The sequence below is a fragment of the Plecotus auritus genome (genome assembly GCF_963455305.1).
Source record: "Plecotus auritus genome assembly, chromosome: 5".
Taxonomy (NCBI): domain Eukaryota; kingdom Metazoa; phylum Chordata; class Mammalia; order Chiroptera; family Vespertilionidae; genus Plecotus; species Plecotus auritus.
In genome coordinates, this window is record NC_137776.1 from 186,311,415 (window position 1) to 186,332,900 (window position 21,486).

General features: G+C 66.1%; 1 protein-coding gene across 4 annotated transcripts in view; it reads right to left on the reverse strand.

Moving 5' to 3' along the window:
• NACC2 (NACC family member 2) overlaps window positions 1-20,726 on the reverse strand; it is a 46,029-nt gene extending 25,303 nt beyond the window's left edge. For 2 of the 4 annotated variants that reach the window (XM_080670103.1, XM_080670098.1), the window contains exon 1: window positions 64-209. The gene's annotated coding sequence lies outside the window, so the exon portion shown is untranslated. Of the gene's footprint in view, window positions 1-63; window positions 210-20,301 lie in introns of those variants that run through there. The other 2 variants (XM_080670100.1, XM_080670099.1) reach the window with 2 other exon arrangements.
• Between the last annotated feature and the right edge of the window lie 760 nt (window positions 20,727-21,486).

A 21,486-nucleotide genomic window follows, 5' to 3' on the forward strand; every position in this document is an offset into this window, starting at 1 on the left:
ACGGTGGGGGCCGCAGTGCCCCCGCTGCGGAGAAGTTGCCTGCCAGGCCAGAGGGAGACCTACCTCTGGCCGCTGCGCTGGGGGCCCCGCACTGCCCGCTCAGCCCGGCAGGGGAAGGGGCAGGCTCGCCCGCGCGCCCGGCCGCCTGTGCCCGCAGCCGCCAGCTGCTCCGGGAATGCAGCAAACGGAGCGGGAGCCCTTGGGGTGGGGAGGGTGAGGAGCCGGGGGGAGGGGGAGGGGGAGGGGGCAGAGCGCGCGGGCTGGGCGGCCGGCTCAGCTGCACCCAGCCCGGCTCTCCCTCCCGGGCAGCGCACAGCATCTAAATGAAGAGGCCGGATGCGGACGGACATCCAGGCAGCTCCGGGATGAATAGCCGCCTTTGATTTGGGAGCCGGAGACCATGCCAGCTCCCAGCCCCGCTTTAAAAACAGTGGCGTGGCGTGCCAGAGGAATGCAGGGCTCCGGTGTTGGTACAAGACAGACTTTTGATGACTCACTGCAATGCAAACAAAGATGGCAGAAATACTGTACTGTACGCCGGGACGCTCGCGGAGCCGCGGCAACGGAGACAGCCTGGGAATTTATGGTGCCGTTTTGCATATGAATTGCCCAGTAAACGGCGCCCGGCCATCCAGCTCAGCCGGGGTGTCAAAGCATCTAAACTATTCCAAACAGTCTGCAGAGCTGGCAGAGCCGCGCCCGCCGCTGAGGGGGCCGGGGGTGGGGCAGCGGGGCAGGAGCCGGGCGAGGGAGGGGGCAGAGGAGGAGGAGGCCGGAGCCGGAGAGCCAGGAGACCCCAAACCCCGTGGGGAGGCAGAAGCGGTGCCCCTTCCCTCCAGTGCCCAGGGGGCCGTCGCCCAGCCCTCACCTGGGTCAGAATGGCCCCGCGGACCTGCCCCAGCAGACGGGGTAGCGGAGACCCCCCTCCACCCAGGTAACAGAGCGGCCTGGGCTGCCCAGGTGGGCCCCGGTGCCAACCTCCCCTGGGCCCGTCCTGGGAGAGGGGTGTGCTGTGTGCATGGCCCGTCCTGCCCCAGAGCACGGGCACCTCCTGGGCTCAAAGCCACCGCCTGCTGGGCTGCATGCGCCCTGGGGTCCACCAGCCTCAGTGTCCCCACCTGCGGCCCTAGGAAGGCCACGGGCAGCCACAAGAAGGGACGAGATCGCCACTGGAGGTGGCCCAGTCTGGTCGCTGCGGCAATGCATCACGGTCCTCACCTGAGGATTAGCCCCGGTGGCCAGAGCAGGGGAGGCCGCAGGAAGGAGGCCGGACTGGCAGGCCTCCCGCCCCGCAGGCCACAGGAGAGGAAGCCATGGGGCTCCCTATCCCCCCTCTGCCTCCCCCCCCCCCGCTGTGGGCTCAGCTCCTGAGACCAGATGAGAAGCCACTGGGGGGGCGAGGAACCCCAGGTGAGAGGAACTAACCACTGGGGGGGGGGCAGGGGCCGCAGAGGCTGTGCCCCCACACGGACGGGACTGATGACTACAGGCGGGTCACACAGACAGGGATTGGGACTGGGGCGTTGGCAGGAGCGGCCAGGCTGTACCAGCAAGGGGATGACTCGGACCTTCAACATGCTGCGACCGGCAGCTCCACACCAGCCAGGCTTCGGATCCACGGCGGGCCGGCGGGGCCGAACCTCGGGCCTTTCCTTGCCTGCGCTGAACGGTGGCGGCAGCCCGAGTCCCGTGGGGCCTGAGTGTGTGAGCCCAGAGGGGCCACACGGGGAAAGAGAGGGACACCCAGAGACTGGGATGGGGAGGGGAGAGGGTATAACCCTGGCCTGGTGCAGGGCTGGGCCCCGGGGCCCCAGGACTCTGCGGCCTCTGCTCGTGGAGCTACCCCAGCCCCCCCACACGGAGCCACCACTGCCTTCAGGCCCCGCTCCACTGCCGCCGCCTCCAGGAAGCTCACCGGGTGCCCTCATGAGCTGGGAGAGTGGGTGGTCTGCCCAACGCCCATGGAGCATTTACTGATACTGGGCATGGCCGGGGACAACGGAGAGGGGCTATGCTGCCAGCAACACTCAGCACAGCGCCGAGGGCCCCCCAACAGGCCTTCCAGGCCCTCAGCCCTCGCCACGGGGAGCCTCCCACAGAGCACAATGGGGTCACCTGAGCCAGACGGGGGTGGGTGCCTGGCTGGGGTGCGTGGAGGCCAGCAGAGGTGTGCTGTGCACCGGCCCCGAGGGTCCTGAAGGCCCAGGGCTGGGCAGGCCAGTGTCGTCCTAAAGGCAGCCTGGGCGACAGCACAAAGCCTGGGCACCTGTCCCTTCCAACAGCCGGTCCTGGGTCCCATGGGCACCACCCCCTATGCCAGGCCCAGGCCCAGCCACGCCACGTCCACATCCACATCCTGTGGCCTCGAGCGAATGACAGAGCCCGAGACCTCACCGGGCACCGGGTCAGGTGTGCCCTCGGGCGGTCACCGCAGGTCTGGGGAGGCGACGTTAGTGAAACCCGCGGCTGGGGCGGGTACACGCTCCACCAGGTGAGCTGTTACCTGCCGTGACCTGGCGGAGGGCGATGGTCCAGGTGGGCGTCTCATCTCGGCCACACCTCCCACCCCTCCCGCCTGGGCCCTGCGTCTCAGGGGCCCGCGCCCCAGGGCTGGGACCGGACCGCTGGCCCAGAGAAGGGGCCATTCTTCCCCGGGAAGGTGGGGGCTGTCTGGGTCCCTGGGGATCGAGGACAACTGGCGCTGTAGCCGCCGTGTCCTCGCGCCACCTGTGCGGGCGAGGCTGGCGCCCGAGGCCGGCCCAGGGGAGCCCGAAGTGAGCTGGTTTTAGGTTGCTTTCTTAGAAGCCTGGGCTGGGGCAGGAACAAAGCTGAACTTTAGGAGAAAAGAATAAAATAAAGGCTTGGTTTACCCTGTGCGGCAGCCAGAGGGGGGGCCGGGGCCTGAGCGGCCACCTGCCAGGAAGGGGGCACCTTCCCCTGCCGGTGGGGCCTGCCTGGCCACCTTCTCCCTCTGCCCCTCTGCCCCCCCCACTGCTTCCCCAGTAACGCCCCCTCTTCCGTTTCCCTCCACAGGAGCTCCCTCCTCCACGCCCCCCCCCCCCCCCGGCCCCGTGTTTGCTTACAGAAGGTCAGGAGGAGCCAGGCAGAGATCCCTCAGTTCCCTGTGCCCATCCTCAAAGCGACTGCACCACGGAACCCTCCCCTCCAGAATGCCCTTCAGAATGGAACCCCCCTGCTAACACCACAAAGCCAGAGTCCAGCGCCCACAGCTGTGCCAGCCTGGGGGGCACCCACACAGACCCCAGGACCTCCCCCAGGATGAGAAAACATGGGTGACCAGCGGTCTCTTCTCTGTGGACCCTCCCTCTGGACAGCAGGCACCCAGGCCCTGAGGTGTCGGCCCCCCAGGCAGCATAGCCCCTGCAAGAAGGGGCAGGGTACAGGCTCCAGGAGTGCAGGCACACGTGTGTGCTAACACACACACTCGCATGCACACACACTCCCTCGTGCACACATGTGCGCACGCACATGCACTCGTGTAGGTACACACATGTACATACTTGCGCACATACATGCACACACACATGCATGCTCTCACGGGCCCAGGGATCAGCTGGGCTGAGTCCCACAGAAGCCCAGCGCCCAGCCCCTGCTCCCCACCTCCCTCCCCAGATTCTAAACCGCTTCCCGCGGCAAGGGCACAGCAAGGCGCAGGAATGCGGGGTTTAATTTCTGTGGGATCACTACCGGCAGGAAAGGGAGGTGAGATAAATTAAATTAAATAAAATGATTTTGCAGGATTTAATTTTGCCAATCTAATAAGAGGTCTGGACCTCGGCTGACACGCAGTCATCAAACACACCCACAGAAGGGGGAGGGGGCGGGTGCCCGGGAAACACGGCGGCCTGAGAAAAAGGAGCCCCGGCACCCCACCTGCCCCGCCCCAGCCGGGCCCTCCCCTCCCCGGGCAGCCCCCCTGGCCTCCAGCCCTGCAGTCTCAGCAGAAGCCCGCTGGTGGCAGAGACACCCCCAGAAGAGTTTGGAGGAGGACCCGTGGCCACACCCCCAGGACGGTGTCTGGCAGGGAGGCAGCAGGTGACTCTGAGTCAGCATGCACACACGGAGCACACATGGGAGCACACGGAGTACACGCCTCAGAAACACGCCCAGCGGCTGTGTGGAGGCTGATGGGGGGGGGCCCCTTTGGACAGCAGCCTGCAGAGCCACCGCCTTGCTTTTCCCTCGCAGCCCAGGCCCGTCGCTGCAGAAGGAGGCACCCGGACACCCTGGTGCAGAGCAGGCTGAGGGCGGGGGGCCTCTGGGGGCCAAGGCGCCCGCTGGCTTCGAGGCTGCCCAGCTCGGGCGTGCCAGGCCCCGGGGGCTGGGCAAGGCACCGCCTGCTTCGGGGTTCAGGTTAGCATTAAACTCTTAATGCACCATCAGCAGGGCTGGGCCTCCACAGCCTCACCCCTCCTGGGGGCCAGCCACCCCGTGAGCCCCTGAGAAGCAGGAGCAGGGCTCCAGGGCGGGGTCTCAGCTGCCAGGAGCCCCTCCCCCCGGGCCCCAGCCCACCCCCTCCAGGTGGGTGCAGAGAAGGAAACTGAGGCGCTGCGAGGGCCAGCCTCCTGCCGAGGCCTCCGGGGCAGGACCTGCACCCCATCACCACCCTCCCTGCCTCCTGCTGTACCACCCAGCGGCCGGAGGACAGAGCCCACAGGGCACAGGGGCAGCTGAGGCCACCCCAGCCTCCGCACGGGGCTGCTCGGGAGGCCCTGGCGCAGGGAGGGGGCACACGGAACCCTGAGGTTTCCGAGGCCCGTGGGCTCTGCCTGGGCCCCACCTCCCAGGCCCTGCCCGGCTCCGTGTCCCAGCCTGAGAGGCAGAGGTGAGAGGCCTCGGGCATCTGGCCAGGCACCTGGGCAGCCTCGCCCAGACCACAGCCTGGACCAGCAGGAAGCACACAGCCGGTTTTAACTGCGTCACCCATGTTCGCCTGGAGATGTTCTTCCCAAACAGAGAAGGGCGGCGTGCCCGGTCTGCAAACTCAGAATGCGCTCATCAGTCCTCCCCGGCGCCCAGGAGAAGCACGGCCAGCCCGGTCCCCAGACACCAGCACGAGCCAGGGGCCTTCCAGCCCCGGCCCGAGGGCCAGGGCACCCCCACCCCAGCCCGAGGGCCAGGGCACCCCTGCCCCAGCCCCGAGGCACCCCTGCCCCAGCCCCGAGGCCCAGGGCACCCCCACTCCAGCCCCAAGGCCCAGGGCACCCCCCACCCTAGCCCGAGGGCCAGGGCACCCCCACACCAGCCCCAAGGGCACCCCCACCCCAGCCCCAAGGGCACCCCCACCCCAGCCCCAAGGGTACCCCCACCCCAGCCCCGAGGCCCAGGGCATCCCCACCCCAGCCCTGAGGCACCCCCCGCCCCAGCCCCAAGGCCCAGGGCACCCCCCACCCCAGCCCCGAGGGCCAGAGTGCCCCCCCCACCCCAGCCCCGAGGGCCAGGGCACCCCCCGCCCCCCCCACCAGGCCCCATCAGACCCCAGCCACAGGGCCCTGGGGTTGGGTGCGAGCTGGGTGGACACCCCGTCAGGTGGACAGGGCCCTGCGTCCCGCAGCATGTGGCCCGTGCAGGCTCTGCTGAGGGTCCAGGTGAGGGTCTCTGGGGCTGGGCTGAGCCCACGTCCGGGAGGAGGCAGCCTGTGGCTCATCTGACACAACTCGCCCACGGCCGCCCTCCCTCTCAGACACTGACCTGAGTGGGGGTGGGGGTGGGGCCAAGCAAACACGGGGTGAACCTAGAGCAACACCAGCAGGGGTCACTCAGCAAAGCGCCCGCCCCGCCCTGTGGCCCCCACCGGACCCCGCCTCCAGCCCTGAGCCCCACGGAGCCCTCACGCACGCCGGCCACGAAAGGGTTCCAGAGGTTTCCCGAGAATTAAGCGGTGTTGTGAGCAGAGCCGACAATCTCCCCGTATTTGTAATTTAAATAACGTAAGCTTGAAGAGTGTCTCCCTGGGGCGCAGTTTAATAACTTAAAAAGCCAGCTCGCTCCTGGGCTGGCAGCACCTCCTCCTCTCTCATCGCCGAGACAGGGTCGCCCCTCAACCCCTGCGTGTGGGGGAATTGGGGGGGCTGGCCATGGCAGCAGGGGCTGGCCAGGCTAAGCTGGTGGGAGCTGGGCTCCCCCGGACCCACGCAGCACCCCCTTCCCCTCCCTCTGCTAGTGAGCCCTGGGGGTCTGGCGGTGGGTGGGGGGGGTCCCAGAGACGCTGGAGGGCAGGGGTCCTGGAGCCCTCCCAGCCGTGGGCGGAGGAGCAGTGGGGGTGTGCCAGCCGGTGGGGTCACTCAGCTCATTAAGAAGCCGCCCCCACACGCTCCCTCGTTAATATTCATCACTCTCCTCATCTGCATATCCTGCCATAAATAGTCGAGGTAAGACGCGAGCTCCTGCATTTCTAATTATGCTTAAAAATCTAATGTAAATCAGCCAGACACACCAACACTAAATCAGCCGCCGTGGGGGGGCGATTACACGGAGACGGCCCCCCGCCCACCAGCTCGCAAGGTGGCGGCTGTGGCAGAGCCCACCTGGCCGAGCTGGGCGGCCCAGGCCACACCGTGTTGCCCTCAAGTAAGAGACAAGACGAGTGTGGGGCAGGGGAGACGCCCGCAGCACCTTTGGGACACGCCACCCCTTCCCCCGGGGCCCGCCAGCCTGTCCCACCTTCTCCCAAGGGGCTGCTTCCGGCCTGAGACACCCAGCCCTGGGCACGCCCTGGGCAGGGACTGGCTCTGTCGTCCTGCCCAGAGGGCATCCCAGGCCCTCACGTGGCGCAGACACAGATTCAGGCCCCGTGGGCCCAGCGGCGGCCGTAAACCAGGGCACCTGAGACAAAGCACCGTCCATGAGCCCGGGAGGTGGGCAGCCCACAGCAGGCGACCGCCCCCCGCCCCCCACGGGTCCCAGCCCCCAACGCCAGGGCCGCCCAACCTCTGTCTGGGAGCTGGGCCCTGGGCTGGCCCAACCCGGCTCCTCCTGGGTGGGGCGGTGGGGCCCCTCAGGGACCCGCGGGAGGCACGGCCCGGGGGACACGAGGGTCCCCATCTGCCTTTAGAGAGAGATGCAGAGATGCCGCCACTGCCCGCCTCTGCCTGGCATCGTGCCCAGACCTATTTTTAAGCCCATTTACTAGAAATCCCACAAATTAAAGGAAATACGGATAATGCAGTCAGGATCCTGGGGGCCGAATAAAAGCTATGCATAATTGTCCTCCTGCTGCCGTGCGAGCATCTTAACCGCAAACCCGGTCTCCCCAAAGCCCTGTGCAGCGGCTGTGTTAAGGAGAGAGCCGGGGGGTGGGGGGGAGGGGGTTCTGCGTGTGCCGGTATCAGAGGCCATAAAAGGTAATTACTGATATGAAAAATAAAGACCAGAGATACAACCCTGACTTTATGGCCCAGGTACCCACACGCGGCGAGGTACCCACAGGCGGCGGGCGGCGCGTTCTTTCCGGAAGGCGGGTCCACGCTGGGGCAGCCCCGCTCCTGCGCAGGACAAGGGGAGGGCGCCAGGCTGCCATGAGGATCCTCCCTCACCAGCGCCTGGCAGCGCCCGCCTCCAGCCTCACCTGGTTCCTGTGCCCGGAGCCCCCCAGCCTCGCCCCAGCTGGTCCCCGTGGCTCCCCCAATCCCCGAGCCCCGAAGTGGGGGACTGCAGACACCGACTCTGCACAACCGGAGCCTGGGGAGGGGCAGGCAGCGCTTTGCCGGGACCAGGGCCCCATGCTCACTCCAGAAAGGACCAGGACACACCGGTCACCTGAGGTGAGGGGGGCAAGGCCTCCAGTGGGTCCCGAGGGTCAGGCCTAGGCCACTTGCTCACCAGCCTCGGAGGCGAGTGTGGACAGAGGCCAGGGAGCCGGGTGCTCCAGGCAGAGGGCATCGCGACACAGCGGGTGGGCAGCCCAGGCCGGTGGAGTCAGCCCCACCGAGTCTCGTCTCCGCTGTGAACCCGGGAGGCGCAGACTCGGCCTTTGCTGACCCTCTTACTCTTTTATTGTTGATTTTCCCCCAAACTGTTGTTGGTTCTGGTTCTCAGCCACATCCGTAGGGCCGTCTGCACCCTGGTAACCTGTGGTTTGGGCCACGTCTCTTCTCCTGGCGGGGCCAGAACCAGCAGGCTGGCCTCGGCCACGGGGTCCAGCGCCTGGAGACCTGGGAGCCAGCGCGTGGGGTGGCAGTGGCTGGGGCTGGCCCCGGGGACATCCTGTGGGGTGGATGACGGCACCTGGACCCTCCGATCGGTCCCGTCTGTCCGTCCATGAGGACACGGCCCACGTCCCCTGCGAAGGAAGCCTCCGGGGCCGCGAGGAGGCCCAGGTCGCGGACAGTGGCCTCGGTGGCTCCACAGGTGACAGGTCCCACCATGGCTGAGGCCGGCTCCCCGTGCGCCCAGACCTCACACTACGGGTGAGCGCCTTCCCGCCTCCAGGGGGTTCACGACTCACAGACTCTCTGAAGGGGCCGCGTCCTCAGAGGCTGAGATAACGAGCCGTAACCGAGTAGGTCAGAGTTCGAGAAGATGAAGAAACAGAACTTCTAACATTTTAAATGGGTATTTCAGGGTCAGGCCTCGGACGGAGGGGAGGCGTGTGGGAGACCACCAATCCACGTGTCTCTCCCCCTCCCTGCCACTTCTTTCTAAAAATCAGTGGAAAAAATACCCAAAAATCGAACGTATCTCTATACAGTTACAATAAACAATCTGAAAACGAAACATAGAAAACAATTCTGGCTGCCCCAGAACCTGACAGAGGACAGGGGGGACCCCGCATGGAGGTACGGAAAATGGGGGGAACCTCTATTTCCCTTGGTTTATACCTCAAAAGAAGCCACAGGATGTTATCATTTTGGCTAATTCACTTGGTTTTGATGAGTTTATTCATAAGGCAATTTCTACTTATTTTTATTTATTTTTATTGATTTCAGAGAGAAAGGGAATCGAACTGTGACCCCCTGGTTCATAGGCTGACGCTCAATCCTAAGCCACATTGGCTGGGCTGGCAGGTGGGTGACGGGCAGTCCGGGCCCCACAGCCCAGGGCCCAGAGGGCAGCCCCCCCGAGGGTCACCTGCCCTGCAGCCCGGAGAGCAGGAGTCCCCGCCGTCGCCATCACGCATGCCGCAGTCACCTGGCACCTCGGTTTCCCAGCGGGTCCCGTGGGAGCACTGACGGCAAATATGTTAATCTGAGCTCAATCACGGCTTTGAAATAAGGTGCGTGCTCCATTCGTGATGGCTCAGCACCGGGAGACAGCGCTGAGTGTCGGAGCGTCCGCCCAGGGCAGAGGGGACCGAGCACACGGGGGTGGGGGGAGGGCGGGCGAGGGAGTCGCGTGGGGGGGGCGAGAGGGAAGGCCGCTGCAGGCTCCCCAAACATGAGCCGCCGGCACCCTGAACCCCGGAGGCCAAGCCTCACAGGAAATGCCCAGCGTCGCCTTCGGCTTCAGCGCAGGTGACGTTCCCACCGCGCAGGCCGGACTCCGGGGGCCAGGCAGGTGGAGCAGGGCCTGTGCCCAGGTCACATCAGTCCCTTGTCCTCCAGCCGTGACCGTGTCCGGGTGCAGCCGGGAGGCAGGACCGGGGCCCATGGCCTGAGGGGCCTCTGCCTGCCCCACAGAGCCGGCTGGCAGGAGCCAGTGTGAGCGATGGGCAAGCCTGCGGGCGGCCTGGGACGCCACCCCTCCGTGCCCTCCGGAGGCTGGGGGACAGCTGCCCGGTCGGTGGCTGCTCGATGCATGAAGGTGGCAGGAACGTTGAGCAGGGACACCACAGCCCCAGGTCAAGGATCTCAAATAATCTCGGGAAAGAAACCATCTGTCGCCTGAGCTCCCAATTCCGGAAGTGACCGGAAGGAGCTACCAAGGAAGGAGGGCACCACACTCGGAACGGACAGGCACCGTGGTCCCAGCAGCCCCCGGTGCTGCCAACCCAGAGAGAAAGCAGTGGGGTGAGCACGGCCCCAGCACCCAAGGGCTCTGAGCAGAGAGGGAGGGGCAGGGGGCAGCGTGGGGACTTGACCTAGTTAACCTATGACCTGCCCTGTATACCGTACTCCCTGCTGGGGCGACGGTCCGGCTCGGGCATCGGGCACCGGCCCTGGCACCTCCTCCCACTGGCACGGGCGTCCGGCGCCACTCTCCCTGCCCGGCGGCGTCCCGAAGGCGGCCTGGGCACGCGTCCTGGGGCTTCCGCCTCGCGGCTCTCAGGAACTCCCTCGCGAGGCTTCTTGGAAATCAGCGGCTGTAACGTAATCACAGCTGCCTGCCGGGGCCCTGACAGGCCGCTCCGCGTCTCCTTCAGTTATAATTATTACCAAAGCCGGTGAAGACTCGGCGAGGAGGAACCGAAACCCTGAGGAATGCCCAGGGGCCTGAAGGGGGGGCACCCCGCTGCCCTGCGCCACTCTCCCCGCTGCCCCGGGACCAGGAGGCACAGACCTTCTGCAGGGCCAGGCTGTGCACCTGGCCCAGGGAAGCAGCAGAGCAGGTGAGGGCGGGCGAGGGGCAGCGGCACCTGCTGTCTTTGTCCCGCCCCAGCCCCTTCAGGGCAGCACGTGGAGCCCAAGAAGGCCCTCAGCTCTGCGGCCCAACCCCCTGGACCGTCTCCTTCGGTGAAGCGAGGGGTGTCAGACACCCTCCAACGACCCCGGGTCCTGGCTGACCCGCCTGCGGCTCTGGGCAGCTCACCACAGAGCCAGACTGACCACAGGACGCCGCAGCGAGCAGGGAGGGGTGGGCCGCAGGGGCAGTGTGGTGCCATCCCAAGCCTTGGCCTCGTGGCCTCACGCCCACACCCAGGACCGAGCCCCCAACAGGACCGGGAGAGCCAGAGGGACCAGACCCTAGGGGGAGGGAGTCCCCTGATTTGGGACTTCAGACCTCATTACCGGGAGAGCATAAATTTCTGCTTTTATTTATATATTAAAACATGGATTTTTAGAGAGAGATCAATCGATTGGTTGTTCCACTTATTAATGCATTCATTGGATGATTTTTTAAAAAAAAATTTCACTTCTTTTCTTACTTTCCTACCTTTTTAAATATATTTTTACTAGAGGCCCGGTGCATGAAAATTCATGCACTGGAAGGGGGGTCCCTCAGCCCGGCCTGCCCCCGCTCACAGTCGAGGAGCCCTCAGGGGCGGGAGGTGACCCGGCGATCAGGGGAAGGCGACGCCCCATCACACCTCTGCTGCTGCCACTGCCGGCAGCGCAAGCCTCGGCTGGTTACCTGAGCCTCGGCTGGTTACCTGAGCCTTGGGTGGCCCTGGGCGGCTGAGGGGCTGTGGGGACTGGGGGACTCCGGAGGCAGGCGCGGAGCAGCTGGACCCGCCTGGGGGTGGGCCCGGCCGTGCTGCACACCTGCTGCCCCAGCAGGGCTGAGGGGACTGGGTGCTGCCATCTTGTGGCAGTGGGTGCTGCCACCTTTGAGGGCATGGCAGTCAATTAGCATATTCCCACCTTATTGGCTGTGGGTGCTGCCATCTTTGTGAGGGTGTGATGGTCAATTAGCATATTCCCTCTTTATTAGATAGGATTGGTTTCAGAGGGAAGGGAGAGATAGAAACATCAGTGATGAGAATCACTGATTGGCTGCCTCCTGCACGCCCCCTACTGGAGATCGAGCCCACAGCCTGGGCCTGTGCTATTTACTGGAATCAAACCTGGGACCCTTCAGTCCATATAGGCCAACGCTCTATCACCGAGCCAAACCAGCTAGGGCCACTGGCCGATTCTTGTGTGTGCCCTGACGGGGATCGAACCCTCAACCTTGGCATTACAGGACGACCCTCTAACCCACCGAGTTGCCCAACCAGGGCCCATCCCACGGGTGGCACTTTGTTCAGCTGCCCCAGGGAGCACACAACCCCCAACCCACGTGGACCTCGACCCTGCTGGCCACTAGCTGACCCGCTCAGACCCAGACCACGTCTGCCAGGACCAGGTGGCCCCGGAACCGCTGGGGTCAGTGAGGAGACGCGGCCTTACGGGAGGCCACCTCTCTACGAACCCCACTTCTCACGCTCGTCGTCTACAGGAGGGGATGCCAGGCTGGGAACACCCCCCTCCTGCTTCACCCTCCTGGGCACACAGCCCTGGAGCCCAGAGGAAGGGGGGGCGGTGCCACCGCAGCCTGGCCCCCGGGTCCGTTCTAGGGACCCGCCTGCCCTCGCCGATGGCGCTCTGCTCTTTTCTCTTCGCCTGGTTTGGCATTTCCCCCGATTTCACGACTTACTGTTTTTCTCGGGGGTGGGGGATGGAAGAAACACAGGAAGAGAGGTCAGAGGGCCACGTGGTGGGGTCTCTGCTCCAGTCTGGGGTCCACGGGCCACACGCCTCTCCTCCCGGGACCCCTCACAGGCCACGGGCGAGCCAACCAAGCCGGGTTACGACAGTGAACACGCATTCTGCGTCCTGTCCCCAACCTACGTGACCACGGGCACGGTCTCGGGCAGATCCCCCTCCATCGGCGGCCCCGTTTCCCGCCCTGCACCCCAGCCCTGCCCCTGACAACAGAGCCCCCTGGACCTCCCGCCTGCACGGGCCCTCGTGCCCGCCGGGCGCTTGTCCGTCTGTGCGTCTGGCTGTCCGCCCTCCTGGGCAATCACAGGGCTGAGCACATGCTGTGCCTCAGCAAGCCCCCCACCCCCCCACCCCGCTTCTGAAACAGCGCCCCTCCAGGCACTGAAGGGTTCTATGTGCCCGGCCACACTGGGTTGAAGAGGGTCTCCCTGAATTCATGGCCACCCAGCACCTCAGAATGCAACCTTATTTGGAAATAGGGTCTCTCAGGACTAGTTAGGGATCTTACAACGAACCCCCTGGATTTAGGGGGGCCCCGCATCCATGCTGGGTGTCCTGGTAAGAAGAGGGACCTCTGGACACAGATAGAGGGAAGACGGCCACGGGACCGTGGACATGAAGATGCGAGGGACGTGTCTCCGAAGCTGGGGACGCAGGGGTTCCCCTCCGGAGCCCCAGGAGGGGCCGGCCCAGCCCACACCTCGATGTTGACTGTGGCTCCAGAGCTGAGAGGGTCACTTGTCTCAAGCCCTAGGTTTATGGCTGGTGAGCTCACAGGCTCATGCCCCCTCCGCCACCTCCCACAGGGAACAGACCTCTGTCCAGGAGCTGGCAGACCCCACAGCAACCCCCGGGGCTGTGGTCACAAAGAGGGGGGAGCCACACAGAGGAGGTGGGCTTGGCAGGAAAGGGGGAGGCGGGCGGGTCACAGGGGAAAGCAGGCGGGGGGGTCCCCACAGAGCCCCCCGGGGACAGGAAGTGGGATGCACCCCCTTTGTTTCTGCCTCAGAGCTCACCGTCTGCACCCTCCACTTCACACATGGGGAAACTGAGGCCCAGGGCCCCCCAGCAGCACAGTGAGGGGTGGGGTTCAAATCACAAGACAACACTGGCCCTGTACCCGGCTCTGTGGCCGCAGCTGCTCCGTGGAGGATGGCAGGGCGTGTCTCCCGAGTCCTCAGAACCGTCAGGCCCCGTCCAGTCCCAGCAGCCCCTGAGCCGTGCCTGCCTCTCATCTGAGCTGCTGCGGGAGGAGGGCATCTGGCACCAGGCCCCCTGCTCCCCCGCTTGCCGTTCCCGGTGACTTTACCAGGAGGTGCAGTGTGGCATGAAGCACGGTTGGTGGCCGGCACTGGGGTGCAGGACCCCCTAAGATCCCATGGCTGCCAGGCGGACCACAAATGGTCCCGCTCTGTGGGGTCAGAAAGATTTTCACCCCAAACCTGCTCTGTCCAGTTTCTTCAGTAAGTGGGACAGAGGGCGATGGAAGCAATCTTGAAGCTGGCGGACTGCAGCCTGCCCCCCCATCAGAACCAGCTGGGGGACTGCTGGTGACAGGGGGTGAAGCAGCTACCTTCCGACCAGCTCCTGCCCCTCCCCAGGGAGGCACTGCTTCCCCGGAGCTGCCCCAGGCCCTGCAGCTGCAAGGCCAGGTGTGAGTCGGTCACAGGATCGCCTGCTGCATGGAGGGAAGCCGGTCTGGGACAGGAACTGAGGAGCAAGTGCTGGGAGCTGGGAGCCCCAGGCCCAGCTTCCTCCACAGCCTGCCTGCAAGGACCAGCACGCACCTGCCGGCCCAGTGCAGAGGCGTCACTCACTTAACAAGTATCGTGACCCGGCAACAGGCTCGGGGGCTTGAGGGACACAGCGTCCTGCACGTCCTGCACGGCTCTCACCCTGCTCCGGAGCCTCCTCTGGGTCCACCCTGTCCCGATGCCCCTCGTGTCCTCCCGGCCTCCCCGAGTCCCCCGAGTCCCCCCGCCCCCTTCCGCCACGGACCAGGGACGAGGCTGTGGGAAGGGAGGGCACTGTCCTGAGACACAGCCCAGGGATGGAGGCTGGGGGGCCCCGGGACAGCAGTGCCCCCCCCCGCAGGGACCCCCCCATCCCATCCTGGGAGAGTTGCTGGCGTGCAATGTGCATGATACTCGGCGAGCAGTGCGGCCCCTGAGGATGCTCGGGCGGGTGGAGCTGAGGCGCTGCTGGGCTGAGAGCCGTCCTTTCGATGCTGTTCCCTGCACAGGAAGGTGTTGCAAACACAGACACGACATCCGGCGGTTGCAGCCCCACCGCCAACCACCTGACCGTGTTCCCCACACGACCGACCAACGTTGTGCCCGACGCCGCAGGCCGCAGGCCACCCTGGGCGCCTCCTGCTGCCTCACCCCGTGGGCGCCGCCCAGCCCGAACCACCGCTGGCTCCGGCCAGTCAGGGGCACGTCTGTGCAGAGAAGGCCATGGGGCACCTGCTGCCCACCAGGCTGGGTCCCGACGCCCCGGAGGTGTGCAGAGGGGCTCCCCTCACCCCCCAGCACCAAGCTGGACACCCCAGTGCCCAGGAAGCCAGGCTCCCAGGAGACACGTGGGTGCCACCGAGTCCTGAGAACTCAAGTCCTGGGGCTCGGGTGCCACCGGAACTGGCACGAAGCCCTGAGGGCCTGGCCAGGGGCTCCCAGCGCCCCTCCCCCAGCGCCCTCTCCCCAGGACTGTGAGCTCACCCTCACGCTCGCTCATCCACACCCAACTGTGGCTGCAGCACCTCCGAGAGCCAGGGGGCGTCCCTGGCCAGTGACTGGGCCTGGCAGCGTCCACACCCCAGGTGTCCCCTGGGGCAACAGTGGGAGCAGGGCCCCCGGGAACAGAGCTCCCCTGGGGCGGGGGAGGACGGGGTGGGCTGGAGGGGCAGGGCTTACCACTTGGGAGCCCCCCCCAGCCCCCCAGAACGGGGCAGAGGAAGCCAAGGGCTCCCCGCTCCTCCCTACAGTTAGGAGCCAGGCCACCCTCCACCTCTATTTTCTTAAAAGCTTTTTTTTTCCTTTTTTATTAAAAAAAATCCAATTATAGCACAAATCTCTCAGCAGGGGTCAGTGTAGAATAAGAATAGCCAGAGTTAATGGACATGACACAGACAAGATTAATGCCTAAAGGGTTTCCAAAGTTGTATGATGCAGATTTCATTAACATTTTAATTGTAATGTATCTTTTTAATCTTCTCTCACCCTAATGGTTTTATATCCAAAAGAAAAAATGGGAAGAAAAAACTGCTGACAACAACAAGAAGTATCAACGTACAGAATTTAACAACGGCGCTCAGCAGTGCAACGGACCCCAAATTAAACGAGCACAAGTATGTCAACATTCTGGTTTTCTAACGGCACCGGAGTCAGAGTGCAGCAAAAGCCATCCCTTCCCTCTTCCGGGCAGGGGCGGGCGAGGACGGAGCCTGGCGGCCGGAGGGAGGGAGGGCCCAGGACCCGCCTTTCTGTTCTCCATGGCGGAGGGGGCTCCCTCTGAGGCCCCAGCAGCCCCTGCTCCCCACTGGCTGGACGCCAGGAAATGCCAATCTTCAGAACGTCCTAGCCATCAGGGCGGGAGCCCCCGGTACCACAGGATGGGGAGGGGTGCCCCATAAGGAGGGGCATCTGGTGGGGCCAGGGCTGGGCTGAGGACAAGCGGGCACCCGCCCCCAAGGCCCACGAGGAGGCGCAGAAGGCCCTGGGCGGAACCACTGCCTCCGATTTCCAAAGGTGTTTTCTCCAGAAACACAACCAACCCTGACCGCTCAGGCCCGGCTTTTATTTATTTATTTTTAATACGTTTGTATTGACTTCAGAGAGGAAGGGAGCGGGAGAGAGAGACAGAAACATCAGTGATGAGAATCACTGATCAGCTGCCTCCTGCACGCCCCCTGCTGGGGATCGAGTCCGCAACCCGGGCATGTGCCCTTGACCGGAATCGAACCCGAGACCCTTCAGTCCGTAGGCTGATGCTCTATCCACTGAGACACACCGGCCAGGGCCAGATTTTTATTTTCAATCAATAAACGCTCCTAGAGAACCAAGCTTGTGCTTGACCCTTCACCCCCAATCCAGCTCCCCCAGGACCACACCCCCAGGTCCAGGCGGACCTCAGGGACCCGAGGCTGGGCCTGGGACACAGCCCGAACTGTGGCTCACCCCAGTGACTATATATGGGCACTTTCAGCCCCTTTGGTCCCCGCCCCCGGCACTGCCTGCTTCCCAGGCTCCGGGCAGGCACTGGGCGGGGCCCAGGAGCTCCCGGCCCATCCATGGCCATGTGCCCTCCTGGATGCCAGGGCCCGGGCTGCGGGGGAGGGGCAGGATTCCTTTGGAGAGGCCAGAGCCAGCCTCAGCTCCCCCTGAGGCCGGAGAAGCGTCTCAGAGAAAGAACACTTCCATCCTCCCTGGAGACTGGGAAGCAGCCTCCCCTTAAAGGAGCATGTCCCTCACTGGCTCCAGCCCACTTCCCGGGGGGGGGGCGGCTGGGGAGGCCCCCCCAGGCCAAGCCCGAGCTGCACGGAGGCCCCAGGCCAGGCCTGCTCACTCAGCCTCCCAGCACCTAATAAGGAAGCTACCATGTAGCGTCGTGAGGCACAGGGAGGGCTCAGAGAGGGTGAGCTACCCCCCCAACTTCACACAGCTTCGGGGCGCACATGACCTGGGAGAGACGGAAGAGCTGGTGCCTGTCTGCTTGCCTGGACACAGGCCCGGCCAGCGGTGGGGGCGGGAGGGGCCGAGAGCCCAGATGCCCTCCCAGGCCTTCTGTTCCCAGTGCTCCCAGCCCGGGCAGCCATGGGGCACGGACGCCCTCCCCCCAGGATGCCAGCCACAGGCACCAGGGAGCCATGCTCTAAGTTCCTGTCCCTGACCCTTCTAGACGCAGCGTGTCTGCCCCGTCCCCCTGGGGAGACCCTCACGGGGTCACCTGCTTCCCAGGCCTGATCTTGAAAGACAAAGGCCAGAGCCGCGGAGAGGAAGCCCAGCGCCCACCGTGTCAGCAGCTGCAGGTGCAGAGGCAGCCGCGCCCCCAGCATATCTCACTGATGACCTCATCCGGGCCGGCCTCGTGAGAGCAGGAATTGGCTCACAGAGAAACCCAGGCCGAGGCCAGGCCCGCCTGCCCCAGAGGTGAGCCGTGCCTCAGGCCGGTGAGGCGGTTTTCCCAGCCGGCACCCTGGGTCCAAGGCTGGGAGGGCGGGAAGGGCATGACCTCTCGGCACACACAGAGAAAGAGGAAACCGGGAGGGGTAGGGGTGGGGCTGGGAGAGACAGGCCTCACGGGGTGGAGGGGGCCCAAACTGCGCTGTTCCAGCCCACAGGCCTCACCCAGGGGTGGAGGGGGGCCAGGCCGCTCCCCTCAGGGAAGAAGAGAGGGTGCCCTACAGGAATGAGGTGCTCCGAGGGCGCCCAGAGAGGGCCCAGCTCACGGACCCAGGAGGCAAGTGGCCGGCTGGGGTGCCGAGAGGCCCAAGGGAGCAGGTCCCACACAGGCCCTGCCGGCCCCTCACCAGCCCAGTCAGACCCCGGGCCCAGCAGACGCCATGAGCCCCTACAGTGCGCAGGCTCTGGGCAGCCTCTGCTCAGTGGGAGCAGCCGGGGTCTAGCAGGGGCTGGGAACACCTGCCCGGGGACCCCCAGTGGCACCTCAACACAGGGTTTACTCCCCTCAAAGACCAGGCCTGGAAGCCAGCCCCAGGTTCCTGGGCCGGCAGGCCACCCTTCCTCAGTGTCACACGTGGGGGGCGGGGGGGCGGTGAGCAAAGGGCCTGGTTCTCCTGAGGAACGTGCTGGAGTCTGACCAGTTCTCACTGGGTCTGACAGGGTGGGCAGACACTCACCACCCGCCCAGCCCCACCCCCGCCAAGGTGGCTCCTCTCACCCCGACAGCCCCAGGGGACAACACCAGCCCCAGAGACAAGGCCAACCAGAGCGCAGGTGAGAGAGCGCAGGTGAGAGAGCACAGGTGAGAGAGCGCAGGTGAGCAGGAGGGCAGGGAGGCGGAGGGAGCCGGGCCCCAGGTGTCTGAGGTCTGTGTCCGGTGCATTTGGGGAGCACGGGCCTCAGAGTGCAACGTGGGAGCCCCCGGGAGGGTCAACGCCCAGTGCTTACCTTCTGTCCCGTGAGGGGCCCTGGGCCCACCCCAGCCCCTGACAGGCCTGGCGAGCAGGACCCCAGAGGTAAAGGTCCGAGGGGACCGGGCTGTGAGGGTCACTGCCATCGTCCCTCTTCCTGGAACCGCACGCTCACGTTTTGGTGAAAGACAGGAGAGGTTTGAAGGGTTCTGCACAGTCGCCATGAGCCCACCTCCCCTCGGGGCCCCTCGGGGCGGCAGCTGGTGTTCCGGCCCCGCTTGACATCCTGCAGGAGACGGCGTGGCTCGCACAGGGTGGGGGGGGGGGGTGGACGGGCGTCACCAGCTGGGTATCAGACAACGTCCAGCGCTGTGCTGGCCTGGGTGTGACCACTGACAACCGATCTCCGGCCACTGAGCGGGGACAAGTGATACCTCGTTCTACGTGTGCACGCCTCCCAGTGGCTCCCCGGGACAGCGGGGCGAACCCCTAGGTCTCACCTTCTGTTTCCCTGGCTCGGGCTCCAGCTAAGGTGCCACCCAACAGGGGAACGGCCCTGGGGGAAATGCCCGCAGGCCCGGGGAGGGAGGGTGTGCTGGGAGCTGGGAGGAGTGCGGCCGCCTGACCCTTCTCCTCCTCTTCGCTGCCAAGCCTCGTTTCCTCATCCGTAAAATGGGCCAACAATGGAGGGAGGCAGCCTCTCCCGGCCCTGAGAGTCTGAGTAACACAGAGCGTCCACTGGAGGGGGAGGGGAGCCCTGGAGAGAAACCTCCGCAGACCAGCCAGCCAGCCACAGGGAGCAGGAGGGGGCCGCTAAGGGGGAGGCAAGGAGAGACCCCCTTTACTGGATGGTGAGCTCTGAGCTGGGGGTGGGGGGAAGCAGCTATCCCCCACCTCCCGGCTCACCCACCCCGAACTCTCCACCACCACCCCCACCCCCCACCGCGGGCTCAGGGACCACGAGCAGCCAAAGGAGGCCCCGCTGGGTCCCAACAGTGCCGGGAAATACCACTGGGAAGAGGGCGCCAGATGCCCATGGGGGCGCCATCTCAGACCTGGAGGCCCGGAGGCCCGGGAGCGGGAGGGGGTGGCCGAGGGAGCCCAGCTCCAGGGAACGGCCTGCAGCAATCCCCCGGAGAGAGCGGAGAGAGCGGGCACGCACCAGCCCAAGACAGCGCTCCTCGGAGCCCAGCGTGGAACCGGAGGTGACCCCTGACCTCGTGACCCGCTCACCCCACAGACCGGCGCAGTCCCCTGCCCCGGCCAAGAGTTGTGCGCAGCCAGCTCAGGGCTCACACCTGGGCGTCCCGGGGAGGGGCCCGCGCCCTCGACCTCCTCACGCAGGACACGACTGCGACGGCAGGTGGGACCCCTCCTGGCAGTGCAGCCGCCCCAGACTCCCCAGTGTGTGTGGGGGGGTACCCCCGGATCTTCCCTCCCCAGATTGGGGTGCGCGCGAAGACGGAACAGGGGCAGTGATGCCCTGAAAGGGGTCCCACCGGGACCGGAAGGAGTGGTGCAAGGCCCGACTGATGGGGACCCGCCTCGGACCCTAGCCAGGGTGGGAGGGTGCGTCCCCCTAGCCCTGGCCCCGGGTCCATCGCACCCGGGCTTCCCCGCCCCGCGGGATGCGCTCGACCGGCCCAGCTGCGGGGGAGGAGAAGGCGGGAGGGGGGGGGGGGGCAAGTGTCCCGAGAGGGCGGCGGGAGGGAGACGCCCGGGGAGGCGGTGCGGCTCAGGGAGGGGCGCCCCCTAGACCCGGGCCCCGCGCACCCAGGCTGGGCGGGCGCCGCGCGAACTTGGGCTGCGGGCCGGCGGCGGACACTGCGGCAGCGCGGGCGGCGCGGAGTTCGGGGAAGTGCGGGGACCCCGCGCCGAGGGGCGTACCTGCGGGCGCCGAGGGGGTGCCTGCGGGCCGAGGGGCGTACCTGCGGTCCCGGCCCGGGGCGGCCTGCGGCGGGGCGGCCGCGGCGGCAGGAAGTCTCGCGTCCGCGCTGCGCTCACATGGACTTTCTCCGCCTCGCCCGGCACCGGCCGCACCGCGGGGCGGGGCGCGGGGAGGCGCGGGCGGTTAAAGGGACAGCGCCCGGCCGCGCGCGCTCGCCACCAGGTGGGCCTGGGAGGCGGGGCCCGGGAGGGGTGTCCTGGGGAGGGGGGACCCCGTCTAGGGAGCCAGAAGGGGCTGGCCCGGGCGTGGGGTCAGGGGCTCAGTGGGAGGCGGCAGCTCCCCCTCGCCCCCCAGCGCCGCCTTCCGGAGCTCCAGGCTTCGGACTCTCCACCGCTCACTGGGCCGGCGCCGGGCAGCGGGGCAGGTTAGGGCCTTGGCGCCCACCTGCACGGACCCGGGAGGCCCCAGGCGCCCTCCTCCCGCCGGTGCGCCCCTCCCCGCGGCGGCCGCGTGTGCACGGAGCAGCCTGCAGGATGCGCGCCCAGTGGGGTTCCGGGCCGAGGGGGTGCGCGCCTCGCCGAGGCTGACACTGAGCGGCCAGGAAAGCTGCGATGCGGGAGCCCTTGGGCACAGGCCTGGCACTGCGGGCGGCCGGACGGGTCTGCTTTCAGGCGGGTGTGAGCGCCGGCTCACTAGTGAACTGAGGTGCGGTTCTGAAACAAGTGCAGAAATAAAGCCGCCCACACACCCGGAGGGACCCACAAACGCCGCCCCCAAGTTGCCTGCACCGGCCCTGGAGCCTGGGGTCAGGACGGCTGCAATGGTCCCCCAGGGCTGAGGCGGCCTGGCTCCCTCACCCCCACCAGGGGCCTTGCAGGAAAATGGGGGTGGCACCAGGACAGTGGTCCCCCTCACGGGGTAAGTGAAGAGCAAGGCACCCCCCCACCCTCCCAGACTACATTCTGGGGCCCGTGGGGGTCAGAGGCTAAAGCCCTGCGGGACAGTTAGCCAAGGTCATTCCTAGGTCAAATGTCAGAGCCTTCATCCAAATATCCCTGGTCTCCAGGCTCATGCTAGGTACTTGACCTTGGTGGTAGACTGACCCCCAGTCCCAACTTGAACCCTCAAGGACTCTGGGCACTCCCCGGAACCCCACTTACTAGACACGGCCCCAGGTCCCACTG